Below are 14,157 nucleotides of genomic sequence, written 5' to 3'. Positions count from 1 at the left end.
GAAAACTTTGACACCTCGCTGAAATATACAAAGTTAGTATACTTTTGGCCTGTGCAAAGCAGTAAAATAGAGGTTGTTTGTATGAACGTCTTCGAGTTTATGTAGGAAAAACAAGACGTATCCCATTGCTCCCTCGCAGAAAGCAATGGGGACGTGCACAGTACAACAATTTTTTATAACATACTAGGCTTCACAAGGGAAGTAATGATTACTTGCAGAGGGCCCCATGGTGCTGTACCCCAAAGGAAGGGGAAGATGAAGAAAGGAAAGCCAGACATTCTTTTACTTCATCCCAGTCTTAACCTGGGTAACCAATGCCCTCAACCAACTGCTACTTGTCCATCAAGGAGCCTGTGGTATCTTAAGGGGACCGTCCGCTATGGTGTTTGATATAACTATAAAATCGAAAATCATTTTATCATTTCTGTGTATGCAGAAACATATTGTACATACTCTCCAGAAGTTTCAGCCATTTATTTTTAAAAATAATGAAGATAAAGCGGTCTTTAAATGATGACGTCATCTTTACTGCGTCGTCTGCATGACTGAGTTTGACAGAATCGTCTTTGCGTGTTTATTTTTGCATATATATAGCAATTTTTTCAACGTTTCAAATTCTTGTACGTCTGGCAGAGATGGAAGGCATTGGTAGAGGGTAGGCAACCGCAAACTGCGATCTATGAGGAGAACAGCCAAAGTTTCCAAAGACTTATGGAAGTTACTTTGCATGTGTGTTTGTTTTCTTGAAGTTCGTAAGTACATTGTGTTTTCACAACATCCTTGTGAACTTTATAGCAAGGCCAATTTTACCTAATGTGAAAGAAAGAACAAAAAAATAAGTAGAGAGCACCAAAAAAAGAGAGGGAAATATAGAAAAGAGTACAAAGCTGGAACATTCTAACTAAAACAATTGCAACAATGAGAGGCCGCTGGTAACTCATTACATCAAAACTTATTAGTAAACTTAAGGTTTAAATACCTCGTTTAGGGAGCCTTCATGTAGGAATAAGCAATAAAAGTACAAAGTAAGGTTATCATAGTAATATCTTGATTTTTTAAAATAATAAAGCAAAAATTTATAGCAAATCTTTGGGAGTTCATAACTCAAAAACACTTGTTCACACTTGGGGACATTTTTCTCACTCATTGTTTGATTTTAGAGAAAGATTTTGAAGAAGAATAAAAATCCCACAATTTTTTATACCAAAATTTTGATATTCCTATTTCTCTTTTTTTCATGATTATTTTACATCTAGACGAAGAAAATTAAGAAAAAATCATTAAAAAAAAAGAGAAAGGAAAATTGAAACTCTGTCACACAATTATTCGATTTATAAAGAAGTTTTGACAGTATAATTTTCAATACAATTGGTGTCTTATTAGGAGAGAAAAATGTACCTAGATTTTTCAATATTAAACTTACCCGATGGTCATATAGCTGTCAGCTCTGCTGCCCGACAGAAAAAACCTACGGGCGGAATACGCCAGCGATCGCTATACAGGTGGGGGTGTACATCAGCAGCGCCATCTGTCAAGTAGGTACTTAAGTACTCGATGTCAACATAGAACCAATTTTCTCTCTGTCGTGCCACTGGCAAGACCTACTAAATACGCCGTCCCTAACTGGATTTGTTTTCACAACGATTTGGTGAAGTACACTATTCCAGTTTTGAGCTTTCGCTATGCAGGGGTTTTTTCTTCATTTCAAAACTTGAACTCGTTTTGGATAGATTTAATTATGGTGACGAAGAGAGTATGGACTCTCTTTCACTTTTAAATGGCCGACCCTTCCCTTAGACGGAAGTGTGTTTAGGTTTTTGGTAATTTTGCTTAACACGTTATAGATCTATTTATTTTATATCTCTCCGCCTTTATAGGCCTCTTCGATTAACTTTCCATTTATTATAAACTTTTAAAAAAAAATAAATTTTTATGTTTGTTTATATGCGACCTTTCCTAATAGTAGGCGGTCCTAACTTGGAACCGAAGTTAATTAACATTGAGCCCGTTATATCGTATTTAACCTTTAAAGAATTTAATACTTTTTTAATTTTAATGTTTTATGAAAGAATTTCTTTGATAGTCTCGTACTGTTTTCAAAGATGAACTAACGTTTAGTTTTTTAGTCTACGCAGTTGTTGACGTTCAGAACGTTCAACATGCGCTCTATCGTTACGATAGAGAGAGAGTGTATCACGGTTTCACTTTGCAGTAAGAGTAAACCGATTCTAGCGTTTCGTTCATTCTTTCTTAGCTTAAATGGTTTAAATTCTAAATTAAAGGAACTTTTTATTTGGAAAACCTTTCAGTTTTTTCCTTTAGCAAATAACATGTTTTAACGATATATAATTGGGCTCTTCTCTCAGGTGCGAAATCAAGAGAGAAGAGAGAGAGAGATAGAGACGGAGGGAGAGAGAGGAGAATAAACGTTTCGTTCAAGCGGGTAACGTTGTTCTCGTTTTTTTTACTCTCCTCCCTAGTCGCTGTAGGGGAAGAAGGTAAAACGTTTCTAGGGTTTTATTCTTGTTCCCAGGCTTTGTGCGGTGAGAGATTGTAAACGTAGTTTATTTGATCTAGTGTTTAGTCTCTTTTCCAGCCACTGAATTCTTTATCTTTATTTATGTTTTTCTGTTGCATTGTAAGACTGTTTTCGCAATTACTACCTTTTAATGAAGGATAGGATTGCGTGTTTCAGGTAGAAATCAGTTAAAGTTTCGATTTCAGTGAAATACAGTGAACCCTCGTTTATCGCGGTAGATAGGTTCCAGACGCGGGCGCGATAGGTGAAAATCCGCGAAGTAGTGACAGCATATTTACCTATTTATTTAACATGTATATTCGGACTTTTAAAACCTTCCCTTGTACGTAGTACTGTTAACAAACCACCCTTTAATGTACAGAACACTTAATGCATGTACTACAGCACCCTAAACTAAAACAGGCACAAATATTAAAGGCGATTTTATATCATGTGTTTCCTAAACACCTAAAAAGCACGATAAAAAATGGCAACCAATGTTTTGTTTACGTTCATCTCTGATCATAATGAAGAAACAAACTCATTTAGTGTACACATATATGTACGTATGGTTAGTTTTTGCATCGATTATATTGATTATACAGTACTGTATGTTGATTTTTTTATTACCAATGTTTTAGTTTACGTATTTTTCTTAGGACTTCCAAATGAAATCTTTTTCTTTATGACGCCGCCTGAAACGACGGCGTGTACGCTCAGTAAACAACCACGCTCAGAACAAACAAGGCATTTAACGCGCATGATGATAGTGATAAATAATGATACAGTACATACAGTATTTACAGTAAAAGCATTTACAAAATATGTTACCTTACAAATATAAATTATACAGTACTTGTACGTAGCAAAGCAGGAAAACAATTTGAGAGAGAGAGAGAGAGAGAGAGAGAGAGAGAGAGAGAGAGAGAGAGAGAGATTGTTTTACGTACGTAAATGTAAATTTTAAACAAAAAAAATATGATAGGTTACAACATGTAGACTTTTAAAACCTTCCCTTTAACTTAATGCATACAGTACGTACATTACTAAACTATAAAACAGGTTAAAGTAAAAAATAAAGATTGTTACTGTACTCACCACGAAAGAAGTTCAAGAAAAACTTGAATGACGATGGCGATGAATTTGCTGCACAGTAGAAATGATGATGATGAAGCTGATGATGTGTTCTACTGTGCAGTCAATGATAGTATTTTACGTCTCTTCAGACGGAGGTGTCTTTTCCTGGGACACCTCTTCAACTTCTTCAATTTCTTCCGAAGGCGTACTAGCAGGAGGAACTGGCTCTTTTTTGCGAGGCTGAAAAAACATTGTGATCGGAAGTTGTTGCCGCTGCTTCTTTTTTCGATCCAAGAGCATCCTGTAGGGAGTCGTGATGTCATCAACCTTGTTGCAGAATTGCATCGAGCGAACCATATCCTCGTCCCACTCTTGCAACATTTCTTTCGCCTCCTTCATATGGTTGCAGAACTTGGCGAGCCGTTCTAATGTTAAGCCCGTTTCTTCGACATTTTCTTGGGTCTCTTCCTGGGTACCCTCACTCTCTTCCTCACTTGCCGATTTCGTCAGGTCTTCGAGGTCTGCGTCAGTTAGGGGCTGGGAATGGCAGTCCAACAACTCGTCGACGTCTTCAGTCGTCATGTCGCCAAACCCGTCACCCCCAATTATGGCAGCCAACTGCACAGATTTCCGTATTGCAGAGTGTTGGATTTCCGACGGAGTAAATCCCTTGTCGTCGTAAACAATATCGGGCCACAGCTTCTTCCAGCTCGCATTTACGGTTGCAGGTTTCATCTCTTGAAGTGCCTTTTGAATATTCTGCAGGCACGTGGCTATGGTGTACTGCCGCCAGTACGCCTTCAAGTTGAAGTCTTCATCCTCGTCATCTTGGGCAGCATCCACACACGCAACGAGGTCCGCCAAGGTATTCTTCGTGTAGAGGGCCTTGAACGCCCTGATAACCCCCTGGTCCATTGGTTGAATTAATGACGTGGTGTTGGGTGGCAGGAACTCAACCTGAACGCCCTCACGCGACAGGTCAGTTGCGTGTCCACCAGCGTTATCCATAAGGAGGAGGATCTTGAATGGCAAGCCCTTCTCTAAGAGATATTCATGGACTTGCGGGATGAAACACTGGTGGAACCAGTTGGAGGTCAGCATCTTCGTAATCCATGCTTTTTGATTATGCATCCAGTACACGGGAAGGAGATTCTTATTTTTGTTTTTCAAAGCGCGAGGATTTTTCGACTTATAAATAAGCCCCGGCTTTAACAAAAATCCAGCAGCATTGCCACACATCACGAGGGTAACGCGATCCTTGAATGCCTTAAAGCCAGAGGCTTTGGCTTCCTCTTTGAACAGGAAAGTTCGCGACGGCATTCTCTTCCAAAACAAGCCGGTTTCATCCATATTAAAGACTTGTTCCGGCTTGTATCCACCTTCAGCGATAATGTTCTTGAAAGTCTGGTTCACGTAAGTTTCAGCAGCGGCAGTGTCAGCGGAAGCAGACTCCCCATGCAGGGAAACGCTTTTCAGGGCGAAGCGTTTCTGAAACTTCGCGAACCATCCTTTGCTTGCGGAAAAACGTTTCTGAGGCTGGGAATCAGTGGATGTCCCTGGTTGAGGATCATCTGCATCATCATCATCTTCAGCATGGTTGCCGTCGTCCTCTTTAGGTTCCTTTGCAGCAAAATTCTCATACAAGCTCAAAGCCTTTGTTTGGATGGTGTTCGTATCCAACGCTATGTTCTTCTTCCGGCAGTCGGCAATCCACACAGCTAAAGCACCTTCCATGCGTACGATCGTTTTATTACGCGTTGTAACGACTCGCTTCGCTGATCTGCTAAAGGTGATTGCAGCAGTCTTTCTAATGTTCGCCTCGTCCTTCTTGATGTAGCGAACGGTGGATTCGTTGATGCCAAAATGGCGGCCGGCGGCCGCGTAACTTCTACCATCTTTTAACATGTCGAGAAGCGTAACCTTCTCAGCTATCGTCATCATTCTTCGGTGGCGTTTAGGCTCACTACCAGCCTTACTAGAAGCAGAACGCTTGGGAGCCATTGTAACAGAAAGTTCAACAAAAAGTTCAACTTAAAACAGTCGCACACAGCACAGATTAAACTTCACAAAGTTAAGAACGTCTACTCAGCAATACGCGGAAAGAGAAAGTGAACGATGCAGCCCCGCGAGAACTTTGATGCTGCGGGTAGAAGATGCGGGCAAAACACCAATCACAGGCTAGATAACAAAACTTGAGTTTTGATTCGTCATCTATCAGCGCTTGAACCAATCACAACCCGTCTTAGTACTATGGCGCGTTGGTTACTCATAGAAGATGCCCCCGCGCATACTGAACGTACGTAGATTAAGTACAATACAGTACCGTAATAATAATAAATAATGATAATAATACTGTACAGTAATAATAATAATAATAATAATTAATAATAATAACAATAATAATTTTATTAACAACAACAACAATAATAATAATAATAACAATAATAATAAAAATTTACGTACGTACGCTATTTTACGCCTCTCTCTCTCTCTCTCTCTCTCTCTCTCTCTCTCTCTCTCTCTCTCTCTCTCTCTCTCTCTCTCTCTCTCTCGTACGCTTACAGTACTTATTCGAAATGTGATTTTTGCAACAAAGAATATTATTGGATGCAGTACTGTACTACGTACGTATACATACAAAAGATTCATGGAAAAGAAGCACATCCATTACAGTACACACCATTCTAATATGGTATGACTGCATCTGATTTGCGTTTCATGTTCGATTTAATTTTACTACGTACTGAATTATCGTATGATCACATTCTCTTTTCGTGTTTTATTTCTTTCTGTGCTGAATTATATATCATATGTAATGCAATGAACAATCAGTAAGAGCAGATATTACTAATTACAGTATTAATGGAATTACAGGTAACAAAATATCGTATTTGGTTATCTTCAGATTTCGCGGTATTTTCGAATTTTCCGGAAAATCTGCGATATGTATATATATATGGGTTATGGGAAAACCCCGCGAAGTGGTGAATCCGCGATTGTCGAACCGCGAAGTAGCGAGGGTTCACTGTAAGTGCAAAACAGAAAATCAAAAGTGATAAAGTGATATGCGCAAAGTGTTACAGTGTTGCGTCCGAGGGTTCGTCTGTTCGTGCCAGTCGTTCACCTAGTCCGGGACCTCTTACAAGCTCCCAAGCCCAGGGGAGAAGTAATGTCGAACGACTTATGGGTTCCACAGGCCTTGATCAACGAACAGACGTTTTTCCCTCCGTGGTTTCGGGCGTATCTACCCAAGATCGCCCCACCCACACAAAGACGAGAGAGCCCATTTATTCCTCGTCTGCGGAAGAGGTTTCTCGTAAGAAACCATGGACCACATCTTGCAGCTTTTTAAGTGCAAGTCGGTCCCTTCCGTGCAAGTCCAACGGCCTAGGTGTAGCCACTGGGTCAGTTTGGACTCGCTGCAGTCATCCGACGACTGCACACCTCCCAAGAGAGGCAAGGTGGTACTGCAACAGGCAGTAACTCCGTCTGTTGCCGCACCAGCTGTTTTAGACCCTAAGTCACAACAGACAGTAGCTCCGTCTGATGCCGTTTTTGTAGACCCTAAGTGGTCTTTACTGCAGTCTATGCAGACTCAGTTAGCTGCGGTTATGCAGGAGTTTCGTGCGGAGAAGGTTGACACTGCTCCCGTTAGCCTACAACCTGCCACGGTTGTGCGCCCAGCTCACGCTGAGGCTGCCTGCTCCCACACTCCGGCTGCGGAGAGCTCCACCTCCGATGCGCAATCGACCCTGCCAGACGCATGTTAACGTTAGCCGACGTGCGGCACCCTCCGTTAACATGCGTGAGCTACCGCATCAGCAGTGGGAAGGTGGAGTCAAGCTGCCGTGTTTTGACGCGATGCGTTAGTTTCCGCAACCCACGGCAGTCCCCACCACGCACCACCACTCCACTTTGGTTGTTGCCTGCTCCCACACTCCGACTGCGGAGAAGGTTGACGATGCACCCGTTTGCCTACAACCTGCCACGGTTGTGCGCCTAGCAGACGCTGCGGCTGCCTGCTCCCACACTCTTGTTGTGAGAGCTCCTCCACCCATGCGCAGTCGACCCTGCCAGACGCATGCTGACTCCCTCAGACACACGGAGCACTCCGTTGCCGTGCGTGAGCTACCACAAGCTGCCGTGTTTTGACACGGTGTGTCAGCCTCCGCAACCCACTGTGGTTACCGCCACTCGCCCGCAGCAGACTAGTCAGTCAGGAGTTGAGGCTTCCCCACACAGCTTTGGTTGTTGCCAGCTCACAGACTGTCAAGCAGTTACATGACGTTGCCTTCTGGTCTGCTACTAATGCACCAGTGCTGTATGTCCTCACGCACCTGTTGTGGTTGACAGTTCAGTTTTTGACAGTTCACAGACTGTCAAGCAGTTACATAACGTTGCCTTCTGTTCTGCTGCTTATGCACCAGTGAGACCCTCACTGAGATAACCTAGCTTTTCTCGGACATGGTTCCTGTAGATGAGAAAGTGCTGTTCTCCCTCCTACTGATATTCCTTTGAGGACTCTGTCATTTGGAGAGGAGCCTTAAGCTGCTTAGCCTCCTATGGACTTTAATTAAAGCATAACAAGTCTTCCAGGGATGGTAAATGGTTCCGCTTCAGTCGCTAACCCCGTCTGTTGCCACACCTGCTCCCATAGACCCTAATGGGCTTTGTTGTAAGACAGGCAGTCCAAGCTTGTGTCCTTGATAGAGGATTTTTTACGGAGAAGAACCTTCTGGCCAACAACCTTCCTACCGGTTGGTTGTGCGCCCTGATGACGCTGAGGTATCCTACTCGCGTCCGCCTGTTGAGGTGGTTCCTCCACCGATGCGACCCAGTGTGGGTTGCCAGTCGCACGTTGACGTTAAGCGACTCTCGGAGGTGGTTGTGGACGTTCAGTGTGTCACTAGGAAGACGTTCAACAACCAGCAGAGGTGACTTGTTGTGACGCAGTGCGGCAACCTCTGCAACCCGGTAGGGGGTTGACTGCACAACCCAGACAGTCTAGACAGTTTCGGGTTGACGCTGTACTTCCTCGCGTCCCCATGGTTGACAGTTCACAGACTGTGCAGCAGTACCATGATATTGTGTCCGGCTCCGTCACGCATCCACCAGTGCGGACGGATTCAGCGAGTCAGACGTTGCCCACTCTGTTGCCGTTTCCTCATCAGTTTCGGATGAGGAACCCTCTGATGAGGACATTGCTGAACAAGATGATCAACCCCCAGCCATGCTATCCATCCAGAAGATGCTGAAGAAGGAACGCTGCCCTGTCAGGCTGTGGATGAGTCTGGTTAGGACACTGTCATCCGTGGTTCAATTTGTGTCACTTGGAAGACTACACCTCCGTCCTCTTCTGTATCATCTAGCTTTTCACTGGAAAAGGACAAGACGCTAGAAGCGGTCTCGATCCCGGTTTCCGGAAAGATTAAGTCTGGTCTGACTTGGTGAAAGGACTTTATCAACCTTTGAAAAGGTCTTCCCCTGACTGTTCAGACTCCCAACCACGTTCTCTTCTCGGACGCATCGGACGTAGGCTGGGGTGCGACATTAGGCGGTAGGGAATGCTCGGGATTATGGAACTCGAGTCAAAGGACATGCATTTCAACTGCAAGAAGCTACTGGCAGTACGTCTGACCTGGAAAAGCTTCAGGTCTCTCCTTCAAGGCAAAGTGGTGGAGGTGAACACGGACAACACCCTGCTTTGACGTACATCTCCAAGCAAAGAGGGACCTACTCTCTGACATGGTACGAGTTCGCAAGAGACCTCCTCACCTGTTCAACAGGTCTAGACTTTTCACTAGTAACGAGGTTCATCCAAGGCAACTTGAATGTCATAGCAGATTGTCTCAGTAGGAAGGGACAAATAATTCCAACAGATTGGACCCTCCACAAGGATGTATGCAAGAGACTTTGGGCCACCTGGGGCCAGCCAACCATAGATCTCTTCGCAACCTCGATGACCAAGAGGCTCCCAATACTTTGCTCACCTATCCCGGACCCAGCAGTAGTTCATATAGATGCCTTTCTACTAGATTGGTCACATCTAGATCTATATGCATTCCCTCCGTTCTAGATTGTCAACAAGGTACTGCAGAAGTTCGCCTCTCACGAAGGGACAAAGTTGACGCTAGTTGCTTCCCTCTGGCCCGCGAGAGAATAACTCACCGAGGTACTTCGATGGCTAGTAGACGTTCCCAGAACACTTCCCCTAAGGGTGGACCTACTACGTCTGCCACGCGTAAAGAAGGTACTCCAAGGCCTCCACGCTCTTCGTCTGACTGCCTTCAGACTATCGAAAGACTCTCGAGAACTAGAGGTTTTTCGAAGGAGGCAACCAGGGCGATTGCTAGAGCAAGGAGAACATCCACCCTTAGAGTCTACCAATCGAAGTGGGAAATCTTCCGAAACTGGTGCAAGTCAGTATCCGTATCCTCGACCAGTACCTCTGTAACTCAAATAGCTGACTTCCTCTTATATCTGAGGAAAGAACGATCTCTTTCAGCTCCCACTATCAAGGGTTACAGAAGCATGTTGGCATCAGTCTTCTGTCACAGAGGCTTAGATCTTTCCAACAATAAAGATCTACAGGACCTCCTTAAGTCTTTTGAGACCACGAAGGAGCGTCGTTTGGTTACACATGGTTGGAATTTAGACGTGGTTCTAAGATTCCTTATGTCAGACAGGTTCGAACCGCTTCAATCAGCCTCCCTGAAAGATCTCACCTTTAAGAGACTTTTCCTGATATGCTTAACCACAGCTAAAAGAGTCAGTGAGATTCATGCCTTCAGCAAGAACATCGGATTCTCATCCGAAACGGCTACATGTTCTACAACTTGGTTTTCTAGCCAAACACGAGCTGCCTTCTCGGCCTTGACCAATATCGTTCGATATTCCAAACTTATCGTATGGTTGGAAATGAACTAGAAAGAGTATTATGTCCTGTAAGAGCTCTTAAGTTCTATTTTAAAAACCTTTACGAGGCCCGTCTGAAGCTTTATGGTGTTCAGTTAAGAATCCATCTTTGCCTATGTCAGAGAATTCTTTATCCTATTTTATCAGACTGTTAATACGAGAAGCTCATTCCCTTCTGAATGAGGAAGACCAAGCTTGGCTGAAGGTAAGGACACACGAAGTTAGAGCTGTCGCAACTTCCGTGGCCTTTAAACAAAATAGATCTCTGCAAAGTATATTCGACGCAACCTATTGGAAAAGCAAATCAGTGTTCGCGTCTTTCATCTTAAGAATGTCCAGTCTCTTTACGAGAACTGCTACACTCTGGGACCATTCGTAGCAACGAGTGCAGTAGTGGTGGGGGCTCCACCACTACAATTCCCTAATTCCAGAACCTTTTTAATCTTTCTCTTGAAATATTTTTGGGTTGTCCGGAAGGCTAAGAAGCCTTTCGCATCCTACTTGATTTGGCGGGTGGTCAAAGTCATTTCTTGAGAAGCGCCTAGATTAGAGGTTTTGATGAGGACCTTTAGTATGGGTTGCAACCCTTCATACTTCAGCTCCTAGGAGTCGCTCGGCATCCTATGAGGATCGCGAGGCTCAGTAAGGAAGACGTACTTAAAAAGGCAGAGTAATTGTTCAAGTCGTCTTCCTTACCAGGTACTTATTTATTTTATGCTTGTTATTTTGAATAACTGCTAAAATGAAATACGGAATACTTAGCTCATAATAATGTCAACATGTAATGCTGGTCTCTACCCACCCCCCTGGGTGTGAATCAGCTATATGATCATCGGGTAAGTTTAATATTGAAAAATGTTATTTTCCTTAGTAAAATAAATTTTTGAATATACTTACCCGATGATCATAAATTAAAGGACCCACCCTTCCTCCCCAATAGAGACCCAGTGGACAGAGGAGAAAATTGGTTCTATGTTGACATCGAGTACTTAAGTACCTACTTGACAGATGGCGCTGTTGATGTACACCCCCACCTGTATAGCGATCGCTGGCGTATTCCGCCCGTAGGTTTTTTCTGTCGGGCAGCAGAGCTGACAGCTATATGATCATCGGGTAAGTATATTCAAAAATTTATTTTACTAAGGAAAATAACATTTTTTACAAATCATGATTTTTGCTAATAAATTATAAAGTTTTTGATCAAATGACTTGAAATTTTTATATGATGAAGGTATTATATACTGTATGTCTAAAACATATAGGAATTGTGTATTATAAAACAAAATGCAGGACATACCGGACGGTCCCCTTAAACCACTTGTTGAGCAGCCACCACAGGACCAATTGTGAACGTATCTGTGAGTCACGTCTTTTAAGTAATGGGCTGGGAAGGTGATCTGTCTTTTCCACACGCCTGCTTGGAGAACTTGCATCTAGGAAAAGTTGTGCTTGAATGCCAGGGAAGTACTGATTCCCCTGACATCATGGGCTCTAGGTTGACGATCCTGAGGAGGATTTGGGGCCAAGGCTCTTTTGATGATGTGGCGAATCCAGGAGGAAACTGTGTTCTTGGTGATCCTCCTCTTTACTCTACCTGAACTAACAATTAGAGGTGTTAGTCTGGACCATGTTGCTGCAGTGCGTTTAAGATAGTATCTCAAACTCCTCACTGAGCATAGTAACAACTAATCTGGGTCATTGGTTACAAAACGAAGACTCACAATGTGAAAGGGCCCGAATCTATGGCCCAGCACCCCCGGATTTTGAGTCTTAGCAATGAACTGAGGTACAAAGCCGAGTGTCACTTCCCCCCATCCCCTTGAATGGGCGATGTCATTCGAGAGGCCATGAAGTTCACAGACTCTTTGCCGAGGCTAAAGCTAGCAGGAATGCCATCTTCAAAGTGAGATTTCAGCCAGTTGCATGGCATAATGGTTCGTAAGAAGGTCCTTTCAAGGATCTCAAGACACTTTCCAAGGAGGAGGCCTAATCTCTGACTGAGGGCAAGTGATGTCATAACTGCGTACGAGTTAAGAAAGCTCCAACGAAGAGGAAATATCTACACCTTTCAGCTTAAAGGCAAGGCTTAAGGCTGAGCGATAGCCGTTCACTGCTGAGACTGAAAGGAGTTTTTCCTCCCAAAGGTATACAAGGAACTCCGCTATTACTGGGATAGTGGCATCGAGTGGAGAGATATTCCTTCCACAACATCAACCACAGAATGCTGTCCATTTATCCTGGTAGACCGAGGCTGAGGACTTACGCAAGTATCCGGCCATTCGCTCAGCAACTTGTCGTGGAAAGCTCTTCAGAGAGAGGAGACGCTGGTTAGTCTCCACGCATGAAGTCGAAGCGACTGCACGGTCTTGTGGAAGATGTTCGCATGTGGTTGAGTAAATCTGGTGGTGGAGGGAGTTCTCCTGGTAGATCTACTAGAAGTTGCAGGAGGTCCGGAAAACCACTTTGCATGATGCCATAGCGGAGCTAGAAGGGTCATCATTAGATCTTTGGATGCTCTGGTCTTGTTGAGAAGTCTTCTCATCAGACAAAACGGGGGAAAGGCGTACACATCAATGTTGTCTCACCGTTGTTGGAATACATCTTGCCATAGATCCTGAGGGTCCGGGACTGGAGAACAGTGCATCGGAAGCTTGCTGTTTAGAGCTGTTGCGAACAGGTCTACAGTCGTGGAACCCCACAAAGTCAGGACTTTGTTGGTTATCTGACGATTCAAAGACCATTAGGAACCCACTTTCCGAGTCGCTCTGTTCAGATTGTGCGCGAGCACATTCTAATTGCCGCGAATGAATCGAGCTGATAGACACACCAAATGTTCTTTTGACCATCTGAGGATCTTTACTGTTAGATGACATAGAGGCTGCGAAAAGGTACCGCCCTGTTTGTTTATGCAAGCCACTACTGTGGTGCTGTTGCTCATTAACACCACAGAGTGACCTGCCAGCAACTGTTGGAACTGATGAAGAGCTAGGTAGGCTGCTCTTATCTCTAGAAGATTTATGTGCTGGTACCTTTCTGACTGACCAAAGGCCGTAGATCGTATGGTACAGCAGGTGAGCCCCCCCACCCTTCTTTTGATGTATCTGTGAAGAGCATCAAATCCAGAGGGGGACCGAGAAAAGTCTGGCCCCTTCGAAGGTTTTGGTCTACCATCCACCAGCTCAAATCCGTCACCTAGTCCTGAGTTATCGGAACTCGGGTGTCCGGTGGATCGGAGTGTTGGTTCCACACGAACTTCAGCTGCCACTGTAGGGATCTTACCCTGAGGTGGCTGTTTGGAACAACATGTATGAGAGAGGTTAGATGGCCTAACAGACTCAACCAACTGGAGACTGGAAGAATTTCTTTTCTGAGGAAGGGAGTGGCCACTTCCTTCAGTCTGTGTACTCATTCGTCTGATGGGAAGACTCTATAGGACTGTGTCTATGATCATACCAAGGTATACCAGTCTCTGTGAAAGTTGTATTAATGACTTCTCGTGATTTATCAGAACCCCAGGTCCTGACAAAACTCGAGAAGCTTGGCCCGGTGATGAAGAAGGGTTGTCTCCGAGTCTGCTAGGATCAGCCAGTCATCCACATATCTGAGAAGACGGATGTCTTTCCTGGAGCCCAAGATGACACCAGGGC

General features: G+C 44.0%; 1 pseudogene; it reads left to right on the top strand.

Moving 5' to 3' along the window:
• Positions 1-14,157, top strand: part of LOC137658655 (uncharacterized) — a 422,221-nt pseudogene that overhangs the window by 126,096 nt on the left and 281,968 nt on the right.

The sequence above is a fragment of the Palaemon carinicauda genome, chromosome 19 (assembly GCF_036898095.1).
Source record: "Palaemon carinicauda isolate YSFRI2023 chromosome 19, ASM3689809v2, whole genome shotgun sequence".
NCBI classification, from domain to species: Eukaryota; Metazoa; Arthropoda; class Malacostraca; order Decapoda; family Palaemonidae; genus Palaemon; species Palaemon carinicauda.
This window is presented reverse-complemented; position numbering and strand designations above follow the sequence as displayed.